Raw genomic sequence first — 18,169 nt, 5'->3', positions numbered from 1 at the left:
TATCTTTCTGGTAGGTCTTTTTGTATGAGTCCCAGGAAAACAACTCACTTTTTCGAGGTTTGAACGCTTTTAATAGAAGTTTGGTCTTCGATCGTATCCAAAGAAAACGGAATCAACTTCGATGAAACGTGCAATTACATCGCATGAAAAACCTCCACTGCCTTCACCGTAGACCATTTGAGAATCGGTGTCTTGAAGAAAAACATAAAAACGGTGAATGGTGAGCGTTAAAACCCATACAGCTTCAATAACCTTACCGCGTCGCGGCTAATCCAACTCCCGACGCGCGGAGACGAACCCTGCCGCGCGGTCGAAAAATCAATGTCATTTCCGACGACGCAAACTTATTTCAAAGAAAACTGCATAAACACCTTAACAAATCTTCAACAAATGCTCTCATGTAAGTTACTCCGCGCGACCTTGCCGAAAACCTATTTGAAACTCTACCTAAATGTAAAACTTTGTCGAAAAACAGTATCCGCCATTTTGTTACTGCACGGTAAGAATTTCTGGACGGTATTCTTTAAGATTACGGAAAATTAAAGAAAAAATACCATGCCAACCGATTATGTGGTTTTTTATTTCGCAAGAATCCACCCAAAACTTCACCATCCACTTACTTTGGAAAATTTTCAGAGAAAATTGAAGACGGGCGTTTTTATGGAAATTTGCTCATGTTTGAGCCTCTGTATCTCAGTAACAGGTAGGATCTATGTAGAATGAAGTACATATCCATAAATTTCAATCATTTCTGAGTATACCTGCGAAGTTTCAAGTTTATAACTCAAAAAAAGCCATTTAGTAATTTTGTCCGGCTTTTTCCAATTTCCGCCCACTGTGCAGCGGTCGGATTCAAATCCATATCACTCCGTTCATTGCAGTTTTCTTTTTTTCTGATGATTTTCCGAATCCGTCACTGTAAAGTTAGTCGCATTTACTTCGACAAATTGTCACGCGTTATAAGCTCATTCGTGGATATCCAAAACGTTGGATTATGTTTTGAAAAAATAAAGGAATTTCTCTCTAATATTCTTCTGCGCTATTTTTAAAATAATAATTATAACTTTTTAAAACAAAAACTCAAAGACGGCACTATTAGGTAAAGTTCTGATAGCTCTATTGGTAAAACTTTATTGGTAAAATCCTTTAAAAAAGCTTAAATTGAGGAATACATGTTTTTACTTTGAGGGTCAAATCTCCCTGACAGCTGGCCTTGGGAATGCGGGTAAAGGGCTCTTAACGGAGATATGAAACTTGACCCATCAATTTGATATGTAGCATGACGGTGAGTTTCCATGGTTGCTTTCTCGTTTCCCATTTATGATGATATTTGAAGGAATCGGAGCAACTCTTTTATGGTGGTGCATTATTCCACCTAAACACTTTCTTTTTAACTAATCGGAGCTAAAGCTCGCAATAAGTCAGCCACTTGGGAACTTTTTTTAAGCTCCTAAAACATCTAGGTATCAAGCAGTCAATAATGTGGGTGTACTCTTTGTTTTAATTTGGACTTTTCCCACATGCGTGTCTAAAATTTTGAAATTTTACATGTAAATGTTATGTTTAGCGTTATTTATTTGCCCTTCCATCAGATATCATTCTTCCATCATGTTGTGCACAGCTTTATGGCAAAATCACTTTATTTAGAATACGCACAGAATGCTTTATTTATTTCACGCTTTTTCTGAACTTCATTTGTCTTTTTCTCCCATGGAATCTTGTAATTTATTTCTAACTCTTTTCCTATTTTCGAATCGGCTTCAAAGTTTGCACCTTTCCATGGTTCTGATGACAACACTATTTTCTATAATCACACATTTTAAATTATGCTCCATTATTCTCTAATTAATCAAATTAATTTCCACATGGAAAAATAGTTTTAAATTCAATAATCAGTTTTAGTTGTAGTCTGTTTGATACCTACTAGTCTGTTTGATCCACCATTTCCGATTTTTCACTGGATTTTTTTCACGGTAAAACGTGTTCCCGTATGCCATAATACAAAGATGCTTTTTGTGATGTGTAATCCTATCATTAATAGGCATTTTTAGTAGCATGTGGAGCAGAATAACTTTCATATATTGGATTTCTCAGTGACATCCACGCTCTATCAAAGTAAAATCCATATATTCCACCAGCGCCAAATTAAGGGATCCTTTATCCCTATACAGAAGAAAGAAGAAATTTAAGAATCTCTGTAAAAATTTTTATCAATGTTTCTCTTGCCTACTTCAACCACTTCACTCCTTCGATAGGTGATTTTTTAGGGCTTAGAGAGTTTATTTTAAATTTTTTTGGCATTAAGGATTAAATTTTTGGCGGTATTTCCTCCTTTTAAGTTTTTTTAGCCCTTTCTCCTGCCCACTCCTACGATTGCAATGCCTTTTTAGGTGAGTTTGAAGAGTCTCGAGAGTTTGAAATCTCAAAATGCCTAAATTTAGATTTACTTTTCCGACATAAATATCGCGGAAATTCATGCTGCGGTGCTGTGCAGACGTGTAACAGGGATATTCTTTTTTACAACCTCTATTTTCCGCTGTCTCTTATCATTTTTTTCACGGCCAACGAGCGAGGGACGAGTTCTAGCTTGTGACGTTTTTTTTATTCATCAAAAAAGCGAGTCAGCATGCGGAGAGAGAGGGAGAGAGAGAGAGAGACGTGCGAAACAAGTGAGCGACGGCCTAGATTGCGGCTCCGTGTGCCGCCAGGATACATTCCCACAAAACAAAAGACACTCGGCCCCACTTCGGCCGTCACCTCAACCGCGTCATATATTTTTTGCCTCCCCCGACATATTCCTCATTCATAACGTCAAACCTCAACGACATACTCGAGCTTCTTTTACGCATGAACTCCAACAGGCAAGCTCTCCTGAAGTTCCTACAGGATCTTTAATTTCGAAAACCAATCGTAGATCCTTCAGGATGCATGACTATATGGCTAGTGGTCTCCTCATAAAATTTACTGTGGGTAGTCGTCACGAGATTAAAAAAACTCGAAGATGGGCTGAAACCCCCTAAAATACACCTATGTAAGATATAAATTTTTATTTCATACATGGAATTATCCTTGACACTATAAACATACGAACCACACATTTAAGAAAAGAATTTGGTGGAAGTAAAGATAAGAAATAGCCTGAGGCAAACTGTTTCCTCCTATGCATTCGTACACAATACACGTGTAGTATTTTTGAGGGAAAAGTAGCGCCTAATGTATCCTCATGGCACCAGAATCGATTCGCCAGCAGAAGTCCGATATCCAATACATATTATATTTAAAAATACACCAATTTTAATTAAAAATAGTGTGTCAAAGTATAATGGCTAGTGGTCTCCTCAGCATGTGTACAGAGGGTAGTCGCCATAAGATAAAAAAAATTCGGAGGGGTGGGTGAACCCTCAAAAGACTCCCCCGGCCTAGGTTCCTGCAGCGAAGCAGGAGAATTGAAAAAAAGGGATGGGGGGTGAGTGTAAGCATAAGACTGCCTCCCTTACCCCCTCCCCTTGATCGCTTTGGTGAATATCGTGCGTGGTCACGCGGAGAATGGGGAATGCGGGAGAGCATTGTTGCTTCGGTTGCTGGAGATTGGACTCGGGCGTGTATTGGACATCGGAATTCTGCTACCCACGTACACACGCCGAATAGATTCTGGGGCCATGGGGATACATATTGAATAGGCGCTCTTTTCCTGCACTCCAACCCTCAAAAATACTGCACCCTGAGTGTTTAGGCATGCTTGGAAGGAAATAGTTTGCCACAGGATATTTCTTATCTTCACTTCCACTTACTTCTTTCGTTCAAGATGCGTTAGGTATTTTTTTATTGTTATGGAAAATATCCAGTATAAGAAATACAAATTTCTGTCTTGAATTTTAGTTCGGAAATATAGGAAAAATCATCTGGGAAAATTCTCGCGTTCGTACCTCCGCTGCTGTTGATAACATTCGTCATTCTATTCAGTTTCCTCGACCTACTATGCATTTTCATGGGTTACCATCTTCCGAAAGTGAGCGATGCTGAAAAACATTGAGCAATTAAAAATAGCCTCTCCAAATAGCCTTTAATCAATTCATATTTTATTTACATTATTCACCTCCTAATTAAACCTTTATTAACGTAATTTATAAAACGTAAATAGTTTCTTCTCTATATAGGAGTAGAATTCACTAGAATTTAATTTTGAATTGCTTACGTTGTTTTGCAGTAGCTTCTTTTGTATTTTATTTACAGCTAATTTGAATTTTAATCATTAAAACGATTCGATTTGCAAGCTACGTGTGAACTTCAATCGTGTAATATGTGGTCGATATTAGTGTTTCGTATTTTATTTACGTTTTTATTTGACGCATATGCTATTCCGTTCATCAGATCCTTTGTGCAATTAATATCTTTTGAGTGTCCAATGCCTATTATATTTATTCGCTCTTCCTCATATGATAACTATCGCAAAGTGGTGCACTAATTGACAGACGTCTATATTCTTATTGTTTCCTTTTTGCACCTACCTTCAATTGGCTATTTAAAGCCATAAATTACGATATGAGGCATCGTCTCCGCTATCTCCGCATCGTATGCAAGGCATTTTTGGATTCATTGAACTGTTGAACTTGATGGAAATTTATATCTTTTGAGTGTCCAATGCCTATTATATTTATTCGCTCTTCCTCATATGATAACTATCGCAAAGTGGTGCACTAATTGACAGACGTCTATATTCTTATTGTTTCCTTTTTGCACCTACCTTCAATTGGCTATTTAAAGCCATAAATTACGATATGAGGCATCGTCTCCGCTATCTCCGCATCGTATGCAAGGCATTTTTGGATTCATTGAACTGTTGAACTTGATGGAAATTTGGTCATATCACCAATGGCTTGGAACTCTCAAATGCTTCTTTGAAATTTATGTGGACATGGTGGTTGAATGTGATCATAATTTCTGAAAGATTGGTGATAAAACTCTCGTGCAACGTTCCGAAGCGAGGGCATCTATAGTTGGAGATTGTCAAACTTCCTCGTTCATGCCGGCCTCTAAGAAGGAGGTCAAATGTCTCTCTCCCGATGAGAATATCCGCAATTTACTCTGAAAATAAGAGATCCCTGCTCTGAAGACTGTTACCAGGGGAGCAAAGGCTGCCTATTCCATTTCTCAAAGTTGATCCGTTAATTTCTCGCTTGGTTGGATGGTGAAATTCGTGCATCGGGTTCTTACGCTGGCGATATCAGTTGGTCCTTGGTCGTTTGAGTTAAGTGAAAATTTCCGCCAGGGGGTATTACTCGTCAGGCCGCAACTCGGATACGCGAAAGGCATATGGGATCGGGTACATGAGAATTTAAGCCGTGAACTAAATAAAATACAAACTAATGGTTTCAGGGATTGGCCGATTTACGAAAAATATTGGGGGGGCCCAAACCGGGGATCTTGCACCGGGAAATTTTATAATTAGTTACTTTTAAGTTTTTACGCATTTAAGATGAGTCATATGATCAACATTAGAACCCTGGTAACTCGAATCTCGATATCTGGACACTCCGAGGAAAATCAACAAGCCTGACACATTTTTCCTCACACCCATAATGAATTTTTGAGTGGGCTCGGGCCCCTCAGGCACCATGGAGTCGGCGCCAATGGATGGTTTCAGATTTGTAATAAAAAAATGCCACCAGTGAGCAGAGAGCGTTACAAGGTCTGTTCATGCAACACGCTGGGAGCTAGTAGAGAATCAGAGGCTGCATGCTAGTCTAAGATTGCTTGAACATCTAAGAGTTCATATGCCCCGTTATCGCGTCTTTTTCAGTGTTGGCTGTGGTGTAACATCACTGCATTTAATTCATTTCCTTTTTTCAAATACGAAGATTTTTGTTCGATTGTGTAGAATTTGTCCATATGGGAATAGCGTAGAGATGTGCGAGTACTGGAAAATTCGAGTCGAGTCGTTGGTACTCGAATCGATTGTTACGAGTAGTATTACGAATATCGAGTCGAGTAGAGTATTTTCGGTCACAGAGCTGTCGAGGTCGGTCAGTTCACAAATCTGTCGACAGGTGGCGCTATCGTAAAACTCGTGTAACAATGTCGTTTTTAAAGTCAATATGTCGTTCTAATGCCTTGGCCATGGAGTTTTAGCTTTTGTATACGTACCAGTCCAGCACTATAGTAATCAACTTGGACGCCGAGTACCTTCACTCGCGGCGGACGACTGCTTTCCGACCCGGCGGTGAATTAATTTCAAATATTTATTTATTTTTATCACATCAGAAACTGCACAAAGGCCTTTACATTGGGTTTATAAACAAAATAAATTATGTAAATATAATTAATAAGCATTTTTAAATATAATATCACAAATAACAACCATTTTCAACAAATACAATACATACAAAAGGTCGGTGTCAAAAAGATAGTATTTTCAAATGTAAGATGATTTATTTATAATCTTCATTACAACCGTATAAACGCATTTACTGAGGCGATTACGAGCAGTTTGGATGCGTACATTAATTGAGTGGACGACATATTACTAGGGGTAAATTCATTTCAATGGTGCTCATGGAACTGCTTAATACACATTTAATTTCATTCGTCTCCAAATTTTGGCACAGTTACCATCAACGCTTCTCATTATATTTTCCTTTTTAGATCAAGCCAGCCGTTCCGAAGAGAAAATTCACAAGAGGATTGGAAAAATGAGAACATGTTGAAGAATGCATTGCTGTATTGCCTATTTAGTTCAGGAATCGACTCGACTCGATAATCGGGAGTGGTTTTCAACACGACTCGAGGGCAAAAAGTACTACTCGCACATCCCTAGAATAACGGGGTGCATTTTTCCTCTAAAATTCCTTTCAGTACTACATGTGTTTTAGTGTTACTTCAAACGTTAATGTACAAATATCGTCAACAATTAAAAAGTTTTACTATATATTTTAAGAAGTGTAGATATTTTATATTTCACTGTATACTGGGTATTTAAATTGTATGTATACTGAGCATTTGATTGGGGCACTGAATGCACAAAAATGGAAAATTTTGATAAAAAATCGTATATTTAAGTATTAACTTCATTTTCAGAGTTGCTTTACCTCATGAGAGGTAAATTTCTCTTTTCTTCTATTATTTGCTGCTGTTATGGAGTTCAGCATTCTCGATTCTTGTTTAGTATTCCTTAACATCATCACCCCTTTCCATATTAAATCATTAGGGGTCGTACTTAGGAAAATTTAGAGTTTCTTCCTTGAGTCCTCAAAGCTGGACACATCTCCTCTGCTTCCCTTTTCTACCTATCGCAACGGAAAACTTTCTTCCACTACTAACCCCTCCATTTTCACGTCTTCCTTCCCCTCCAAACAGGAAGTTTCACCCGACCCTTCCATACTTTGCGGCCCCTCTGCATCAAAACTCTCTCTTACGCTGTCGTGGGAACCCCCCTTCATTTGTCATCTCTCGTCTGCCTCCCAGGAAATCCCACCTTTCCCTCCGCGTCGTTGTCTTGTTCCTCAGCAGACCCTTCCGTCGCACCAATTTCTTGATCCATCATCTCCATATCAAAGAACCTTCCCCCTTTCCGTCAACAATTGCATTTTCATTCTCCTTCTCATCGGACAACAAACCCAAGTTCCCTTTTCTCCGCTAGGGGCGCCTTCTCCTTTCCCCCTCTTCCTTTCTTTGCTACAACTACTCCTGTCCTTTACTTTCTCTTCTTTCCACCCCAAATTTATTTTTCCGTTTCTTTCCTTTTTCATTCCCTCATCTTCATCTCTCTGTGGCAGAACTTTCTCTGGCCCCTTCATATCAATAAGATGGCCGATCTTAAAAATTTTCGGAATCCTTCATTCCTGTCAGTCTGAATGCATTTCAGTCGCATCGGGTCTTATTTGTCCGTTAATTAAGAAATCCATTCCATATAAAAGTCTTTGAGCCAAATTAGAGTGATGACATTGAAGAAATAAGAAGTAACAGGTAAAAAAAAGACCAGTGCAGTGATAGAGAATGTAATTTAGCATCTTTTTTATATGTTGCTTAATTAGGAAGTTTTTTAAACCGTAATTTGCGTGATTTAACCGAAGACCGATTCGATAAAAAAATATTTTTGCAAATAAACCTTCACGTATTTGATGAAATTTCCTTTCACTGATTCTCATTTTGAAACTATTTCCGTTATATACGGAATCAATTGGGGATCGAGTTGATGTGTTGGCTGGGGGTGCTGGTTTCCCACCCAGTAGGTCCAGGTTCGAATCCCGGCGGTGGCAGAGAATTTTTAAAGACTGACCGATCCCTGCTTGAATATTGTGTGGAGGACATTTCAAGCGCAACACTCAGTCCGTCGGATGGGGCGTTAAGCCGTGGTCCCCTTGGTGCCTTTCGTTAAGAGTAGGCTAATGCCGACGCCGGGTTTCTCTCCACCCTTCCTTACCTATCCTTCCCTCATGGCGCAAATGACCTCAGCTGTTCGTCGCCTCCTCCAAATACCACCATCATGATGGAATCATTAAAGAAAGCAATGCTTCTATATTTTGATATATACTTTACTATATTATCCATGATTGTCAATGTTTTTTTCGCACGTAATATCTATCAAATAGTTTGGTCGCCAGAGCGTCTAAGTTATTTACATTACTTGTTCCATTGTTTTTTACTCGTCAGGCTAATTCCTAATTCTATCCTTTCCACTGAAGGCGTCCATTGTGTTGTTTCAATGAAGTATTACAACGATTGAGGTTACCTATAATGACAGTCAAAGCTATCTTTTCCAGTCCAGTGGGATAGTTTTCTTTTTCCAAATATTTTTTTTCCATTTGCATAGGCATGGACAACTCCCATTGTTTCAAAGAATTCGTGATGCAGATTTTGAAATCGACTTCTAACTAGATCAAATTATTTCAGTGTTTTTCTTTTTCCAATTTTTTTATAATTACCTTAGAAATTTTTATCAGCGTAAAATTTGATATCTGTCAGGGTAGGAAATATGCCGGCGAATAATTCTCAAATCTTTTGGCAAATCTCGCTTTCACCTGTCTATGAGTATTAATATAGGCACAACTTCTATCATTCCCAATCTTCTCAAAACTAGTTCTCACTCGTTTTTTACATATTTTTATGGCTGTACACTCTCCTACTATGAAACTCGTGCTCACATCTCAATATCTCTTTGGCTCTCTTAGCCGTATTTTATTGGACCCAGTCTATTTTCCCGTGGAGCAGAAGTGAGACTTCAATAACCTACCCTTCTCTCGGAAGTCTGTCTTCACGATCAGCTCCGCCCATTTTTACCACCTGACTTAGATTCCCAGCCGAATACTGTAGTTCAACCTCCTTTGCTCTTCCTCCAGTTCAGAAGATTTTCCGAAGGAATTATGAATGCCCCGAAATTGAAATCAAAAAGTCAATAAATGTGTTTTATCTTCTCTTTCCACCCTAATCTGTGAGTGAACTAAAACTTATGAATGTGTTTTTTTATATGAACTTCAAATAACCATCCCTGTAACATCAGATTCAGTGTACATAGAAGCTTCTCTTATGATCTGTAGAAAACGTAATTCTATTTTCGGTGGAAGTATTTTCGAACACTTAAAGGACTAATTTATATCCTTAAAAATTCCATTTTTAATAAGATGGGGTTGTAGCCCCGTGGTCACGTTAAGGGACTGATTTCCGAAGGTCCTGGGGTCGTTTCTCGGCAAAGGCATATTTTTCAGAAATTTTTCTTGCTCTACATCATACAGGAGCCGATTATGATGATTATTTCCATGATTTTCCCTGAAAACTTTATTTTCTCTGAGGAAAATATTTCCATTTTGTTTCATTTTCCGTTTCAATACGGTTCAATTTCCGTTTCCATATTGACGGCAATGTTCTTATAACACGTATCTCAAAATTTGATGATTTAATTGTTATGATTAATATTGTTAATAAAAAATAAAATTCAAGCAAAAAACAACTCTTTGTTTGCCAATGAGTGCTTTTTTTCATTTTTATGTATTTTTGGTTTTTAATTTCAATAAAAATTATATAAAGTAAAATAAACATGGAATGTTTCTTTTGCTCTCTTGAAAAGTTGCTATTTTTGTGTGAGCATCTTCATGATATGGGCTTTTTTTTATTTTGTAAAGTTTCATATCTTGTCTTTGTATTTTCTCACTGGAGGTCACGGTTTCCTAGTTTTTCCTCGAAAAAATTAATATAAATAAATGCTTCACCACCTGACACCCTCTCACCCCCACGGCCCCAGGGGATTTTTTTTTCGCTGTTTACGAGGCTCTACCTTAAAATAACATTAATTTCGGCAACGTTTTGTTTTGTGTTTAAATTTTTTCCCATTCGGCCTTTTTCTAGGTTCGTTGATTGGACTAAAATGTATATTAAATAGTACTGCGTTTCTTTCGAAATTTATTCAAGTCACTTTATAAGTCGTTGAAGTACAGTTAAATAAAAGATAATTTAACTACTGATAGCTTAATATATTTATTATAAAATATCATTGAATTCTCTTAGTTTGAGTGGACGACTCTTTTGGCTCATTGAAGCGTTAGCTGGTCTCCCGAAACTGACCATGCCCAAAAAAATCCTAATTTTAATCCTACTATTTGTCAGGCGATTTCTCAGATAGTATTGGAGTTATAACACTAATTGAAACTCCTAATTTCTCATTATCAAAGAGAGACTTTCTCCGTCAGAGCATCTTATCACGCAATATTTCTTTGCGTTACTTGATCTACTTCATTTTTGAATATCTTTCGAAATTTCTCACTATGCGAACTTGGTGAAAAAAATATAAAAATGTTACCTTGTTTGACGTATATTGGGTTTATATGACAATGTTATTTTCTCTCAATCTGCTCTCAATCTCTCTCAATCTTCCAAGTCTCTCCATACCTTATTTCCAATAAAACATTAAAATCCAAGGATGCTCATCTCAGAAATGAAGCCAGGAGAGCCAAATGGTGAACGAGGGTGCTCTTGATGCAAACAAACTGAACTTCACAAAAGTTGGCGAACAAGGGTGATAGGCTTCCTCAATTCTAGTAACAAATTTTATCTCTTCTTTCTTGCTCCATAAACGGTACCGCAATGCGTTTCGAATGGGGCTATGCACGTGTTTTACCTTGCTGCTGAAAAATACTAAAATTAATTAGGGCACTCTCAGTGGGAGATCGCATATCTTGTTCTTTTTGTACTTGGGTTCGTACCGTGAGCGTTTGAACTTCATAAACTTCGTATTTATGTATGGCTATAAATTCTGTAGTTTTTATACGCGGTAGTTTGTAATTTGAAGGAAAAAAAGTATAAAGTATTTAGACTCTCTAATTAAAGGCAGATATTTGCTGTCTTTGAGACGAGTATAATGGGACGTAAATGATATACTTAGATCGAATATACTTAGCCAATAATGAATATTTGCCGATTTCATTAATTAATTTCTTTTTTATACTCTTCTACATACTTAAGCCCTAACGTCTCATTATTTCCTTATTATATTATGATAACTTAACGCGTAGAGAAAAGCTATGCTCTTTTCCTTGTTGATTGCTGCCTATTTGTCCCCTTACATCAGTTTATATCTATTGGTTTTCAAGGGAATTTATTATGTCGAGTATTCTTATCACCAAAAATATATTTAATGTGATCTCTAGAGATTGTGAGTTGCATTCCGTCTCGTTTCATTTTACGAATTAAATCTATCCCTCTTTCTGTTATTCTTACCAGTGAACTTTCTCTCTGTTTTATCGTCGTTTCACAACCAGGATATTTTTCTTGCTCTCTACTATGCATGTTTGCGTTTATATTTCCGCGTCATGTATGAAAGCCGTCATCCAATCTTCATCCCAACCAAGGGTCATGCTCACTCCTGAATTCTTTGTGCCACGGCCTTTCATTTCAGCTACATAGCTTAGCTAACCTTTTAATTTCCCTTTATTCTCCTTAAATTGTAACGAAAGCTTGTCCGCAGTGGCCTGGAATACAAATGCCCGATCAGTCAGCTTTACAGACCGACACGGAGACTCCCTCCATCATCTTCTCATCCGTTTAATTCTTTCTTTCCTCGGCCTAAAAACCGTTCGTTTTAGCGCCTTCTTCTGCCGCAAAATCTTTTCCTCGTTTTTAATGCGTTTATAAGGGACTTATAAGAATGTGATCGTGTCTATTGTTGCTCTGCCTTATCTTAATTTGCTTTCGGATATAATTTCTCGCTGGAAGTGCATGAGGACGCATGTCCTGATGCTCATTTGGGCGAATTCCATTACATACATATTTAATAACTTATTCATAATACATTTTTATAATTTATTAATTAAGTAATTTAGCAATTTTAACGCACTTCCACATTCCATTTTACATTTATGTTATATTTTACATTTATACGCAATAATGTTATCGTGCAGAGTGTGAATGAAACGAGGGGATTACACCGCTATGATATGCTCGAATGTGTCTTAAAAGTTTTACTATAGAAGAAGCGAACGCCGCTCCCACTACTGAGATATGTGTTGAGGATAAATAAGATAAAGCTGTCATAGCAATACGTTCAACTTAAGGCTGGACTGCGATATTTGGCGGAATTTGGTGATTGGAAACATAATAAAGATACACTGTTGCGTGTTCCACAGAAGTTTTAATAACCGACCGATGATTGTCGAAACCTGGGTCGGTTAATTAATAAAACTTCATTGGAACATACAACAGTGTATCTTTATAGAAATACGTATTAATCGCAATTTTTAATGGGTGACTATACCAGTAAAATATTTAGGGTAAACGAGAAAAATTGTCTCTTACCATGTAGAAAGCTCAATTATGCATTTTTAACATAAACGCACAAAATATTGAGTGATTTTTTTTATAAATACTGGAAAATTAGTGCCAGTACAATTTTAAGCTCTTACCTTATAAAAAATCTCTTACCATGGTACCCATTCTCTTATGCCTCGTTCACATTACGATTGTTCGAGCAATCGTCCTAACGATTGTTGGCCGAACTACCCGTATGAATGCATGTCCTGACAATAGTTCACGTAGTTCCGAACGCTGCCACTTCACGATGGTTAGGCGCTGGGAGACCGGAAGAGGAAGTGACAAGAGAAAGACGAAAAGCTCGTGAAGCTCCCTTCGCTCTATTTCTTATTCATGGATTTGTCCAAGCAAGGATGAATATGGGCGGAAGAAAAATTATTCGTTAAATACATGTTGAGCAAAGTAATCTCTTGACCCTGCATACCTCAACAGCTTTGCTAACTCTCAATTTTAGATGCCAGCACTAGAGGGCAGCACAGGTTTTCACCATCGTTGTGTGAATGCACGATAGTTCTAACGATTGCTGGAACAATCGTAATCTGAACGAGGCATTATTCAGAAGTGGACGGGTTACCCAAGGGCCCCGGCTCCAACGTGGTCAAAAGGCCACGTTAATCTAAAACTGAGAGGACACGTTAATTTGAGGATGTTTTTAACAAGTAAACACATTCACATTCCTAGAAAGTGACATTGCCCCAATGGCCGGAACGTTTTAAACTTTTTATTTTTTGAACGGACCAAGTTTTCTGCCTTTGGTTTGAGGAGAAGAAGCGAGTGGTCTTAGGGTCCAACCACAGTCTCTCTACCGTCTCTTTTTAAATTGCTGCCTACTGTTTAAAGTAACATAGTGTTTGATTTCTATGAGCGTAGAAAGACTGTTAGCTTGTAAGGTATAAAAAAGTTGAATCATTTAATTGTATCCTCAGACGTCAGGAGAACTGAAACTTTAAATATTCTGTTGCTAAGTTGGCATTAACATATGGAGAGGCGAAGCAATTTATTGTATTTCTTGGCCTTTATCAAAGCAATTGGAACGTATCCGAATATGAAAAATCTTCAAAAAGTCAGATGAATCAGAAAATCGATTGTTTTGGTAATTGAATGGATTGCTCACGGGTCGAATTTTAATTACATCGCCTTTCCCTTCGAAGAGGACTTAAATGGGTAATTTATTAGCACTTTGTCTTAATGAGACGCTGCGAATTAGCCCCAAAATTCTCATACTTGGATTTATTTTAAATGTACCCCTAGTGCAAATAATTCATTCATTGCTTTGCTATGCAAGAAACTCTCGGCCTGAAACTTGCTTATTCCGTTTTTGCGATTTCCTGGATTTTAAATTGATCCTCATCAACTTCTCTCCTGTTACACATATAAAATTGGTTCGATGGTGCATTTATTTAGTATTTTTATCACCATAGTAAAGAGAAGGCTATTAAAGGAAAAGCAGTATGTATGATTGAAGCAATATAGGCTCCGATAAGAAGGAAATTAATAACCAAAGGACGTCTGTATTATTAGATTGAATTGCGTGGAAGCCAACAAGAAACTATTTCAACAGTATTGGATGCAATAGATGTTTTCACTTGAAACGTATATATGAGCAAATAATGAAAATCGTCAAGTTTCAATGAGTATGAAAATTCTGTCGCTCTACCAATACTCTCTCTGTTCTAATTTTAAGTCAGTCTCAGTTGCTTTGGTTACTTCATAAAACCCATTCACTAGAAATGCGTGAGGTAGGTATGATCTGTTCGTGTGTGATGAATTGGCAATAATGTGCCAAAAGTGGTGTCTGAATTTTACTGTCGCGGATCTTGAAAAAATGTTGGCAGCTTCCAATTAAAATATTTAGTACGACCGATTTTGCTTATTACAGGATCTTCAGGTTGATTTGCGTTTGCTTACAAGCTAATTCAGGAAATTTTCGTGCGCCTAAGTTATACGCGAAGATGCGAAAAGGCCATACTAGTCGGATTTTATATTTCTAAGTGGATGTTGCCTTTTCTTATAAACTGCAGTGATGCATTGTGTCCGCACCATCTAACAATTACTCTCTAATTAAGTTTGATTCTTAAACTATGTACATTTTTCTTTGCAGGAGATCAAAGAAGACTGCAGGAGGAAGATTTTGAATTCTTTCGTCGCATCGAACTGCGGGAAACCCAAAGGTGAATACCAGAAATTGTCCATTTTTATTTCACTCTCTCTTTGTGGGGTATTAAGTGCTGTTTGTTACATTTATGAACTTGCCACTATTATATTTAGTGAATATTATTAAATGATATTAATTCAAACTATTTGGACGCTTATCCGAGAATTTCGATTGACATTCTCACTTAAAGTCTAACCGTTCATAAGTAAATAAGGAAAACTTGCAAGACCAAAGTGTGCTACGCTAGTGTTGTTAAGTAATTTAGATGAGTATTATGAATTAAAATAACTTCTTTTCCGTGAATACGGCTATTTGCAGAAATTAGTGCGACATTATTTACCTGATGCAAATTTATTTCAAGGAGAAGAAAATTAAGGAGAAAAATATGGCGTTGACTTTTGAATAAATTATCCTTGTATCAATCCATTTTCATTGGAGTTAGGGAAGCATTTGCTTCAGCTTGGGCTTTGTTGAAGCGTGAGCAAACAGGAGACGTCGAGCATCCGACTCAATTGGGATTCTTAAAGGGGATGAAGCAACGGAATCGATGGAGAGAAAGAGGGGCGTTAGCCGCTCCACAAAATCTCCATCTAATTATAATTTTCAAAGCGTTACGTTGGTATTTAAGAACTAATTTCCTACGGACGAGCTTCACAGTCCGTGCAGCCAATGGTCTTCTTGGATCGATTCCAACCATTTTTTTCCGAAATACAGGAATGCTTCAATTATCCTTGAGATACTACAGACACCCTGAGCCAATTATATTTCTACATAATAATCAATCATCTTTGTATAAGTAACAGAAGCAGACGAAATGCAGTGGAATGACATCCTACAAGTATTAATCCATTAAAACCCAATGTTGCTTCTAACATAAGTAACATGAAAAATGTATGCATTTTCAGCTATTTTCAGGAAATATTTAAACCATGTAATCTTTTGTGATGCTAAGTTAGATAGTGAAATATGTAGCTCCCACAAAAACTATGATTGAGTGGAAATTTTTCACTTTTTAAACATGAGAAGTCTTGAAATTTAATTTCTCGTAGAAGCAGCTCTGGGTGAGAAAGGGTTAAAAGAATTTAGAGACAGCACTTTTCCACAGGTTTATTGAGAGTACGACGTATTTCAACGGTTATGTCATTATCAAGTACACGATATTTTACATGATAATGTCCTAATTGTACCTACTTGATAACGATCTAACGGTCGAAACGCGTCGTACTCTCAATAAAGCTATGGAGAAGTGCCATCTCTCTGTTCTCGTAATACTCAATCATATTTGTCTTCAAAATATACAAGAAGAAGTGTTATTACGAGACCACAGGGAGCGAAAGTCTGCTGTCACTATGGTTATAAAAAAGAATCTAGTGAATTTCGATTGGATTTGAAGTAAATATTTCTGTAGTTTTTTTATTGCGCACGATTGAGTTTTAAATCATTTGTTTACTGGATGCCTGGGGCGAGAAGTAAAATGTGTTCAACTTTTAAATGCTTCATTTTTGTCTCTTTTTGGCCGCCCTTATGCAATCAAAAAAAAAAGAAAACTAGTTTCCTCCTCCCCCTGCAGAGTCCATACGCAGTACTTGAATGTCCCCATAACCACACCATAGGTTCCCTTATCAAATACTGGTTTTATCCTTTAAAGAGGCTAGAGAAATCTTAGGCATGTCTCTGCAGTCGAGTAAGTAATAAGTAATTGCTTAGACGAGTGGGAGAAAACAGAAGCCTTCCAAAAGCCACATGGCGAAGTAGGGACAACTTAGTTGGCCACATTATGAGGCATAATGGCCTGATGTAAACAATGGTAGAAGGACAAGTGGAAGGGAAGAATGGAGAAGGACGGCCCCGAATGAGTTACAGGTTGTAATTAATGTAAAAAGAGAAGAAATTTGTTTCGATGAAAGTGCTAGTGGAATGGAGAGCTGCGTCAAACGAAGCCTATGATTAATTGCCTATGATTGTATCGCTACATTCACGAATAGATTATGTGCAAGTGGCGGTAGAGTGATGTATTCGTAAGAGAAAAAGACTTCGCTTTTCTTTTGTGCATTTTTCCATTTCATAATCATTCATTCCAACCATTCGCATTAATTTTATTTTTTTATTTATTTATTGAGTTATTCAAAAACAGCCAAAATGGCCTTTACATTGAATAGACAACATAAAATGTGCAGCTTTAACAAATATTAACTATAAAAATAACTATAAATAGGATATAAAGAAGAAAAAAGGGATTCAGTAGATGGCTTTTCGAAGCTGCCTCTTGAATGATCTGATGGGAATTGAAAGATCCAGGGAAGGGTGAGTAGTCAAAATGGTATTGAAAGAGGTAGGGAGTCTGTAAAAAAGTGATCTCTGAGAGAGAGAAAGACGGAATTTAGGTTGGTGCAATAGGTGGTTATTACGGAAAAAGCGGGTGGGAAAACTTATCATTAAAAAATTACTTACATAAAAAGCGTCCCTACTCGTATGAGCATCCCGATTTCCATTTCGTAAATTAACGTCGGCCGTCACTATCTTATATTTTTCAGAATATTCGGAGGATTAATTTTTACTGACGCACAGAGACAACAATTTTCCCTTTAACCTAAAACATAATGAAATCGCGCAGTAGTTGAAACTGCTAATTTTTTATCGTAGATTGTAATGAGCATACATTATTTAAAATAAAAGTGTGCAATGCTGAAAATACTGACGGAATCTTCGGTATTTTCCTTTCCTATCTCCTCGAGGTAATGAAAAAAAATAAAATTTGCTTTAAATATTCTGTACTTTGCATTAAAATGTATTGAAATATATAATATTACCAAGCGTTTTCATGTAAAATAATAGGGCCACTCGCTGTTTTGACCTTTCATGCTTTATGCCTTTCGCCGAGTTTGTGTGTGAGCTCCCCACCAAGGTGTTTTGCTGAAAGGCTGAATACACGCATGGATCGACATTTTAATTTACTTATTTGAAATGCCACACACTGCGCACTCACATTGAGCTGGGAAGGAGAAATCTCCTCAGTAATGTGCTCGCTTTCGCTTTAAAATTTTACTCTTTATCACACAGACAGCTACCAAGCGGGTAGCTTCTATTACCTGGGCAGAAGGAAATTGTGTCTCTGCGAGTGACACTCTAGTATTGAAGCTACTTCAAGAACAAGTGTTCATAATGTCATTAAAGTAAAAAAAACATACAACAAACGAAAACTACTTCATGCCTTCCACT

This window comes from Ischnura elegans, chromosome 1, assembly GCF_921293095.1.
Source record: "Ischnura elegans chromosome 1, ioIscEleg1.1, whole genome shotgun sequence".
NCBI classification, from domain to species: Eukaryota; Metazoa; Arthropoda; class Insecta; order Odonata; family Coenagrionidae; genus Ischnura; species Ischnura elegans.
The sequence above is the reverse complement of the archived record's forward strand: the minus strand, read 5'-3'. Positions refer to the sequence as shown.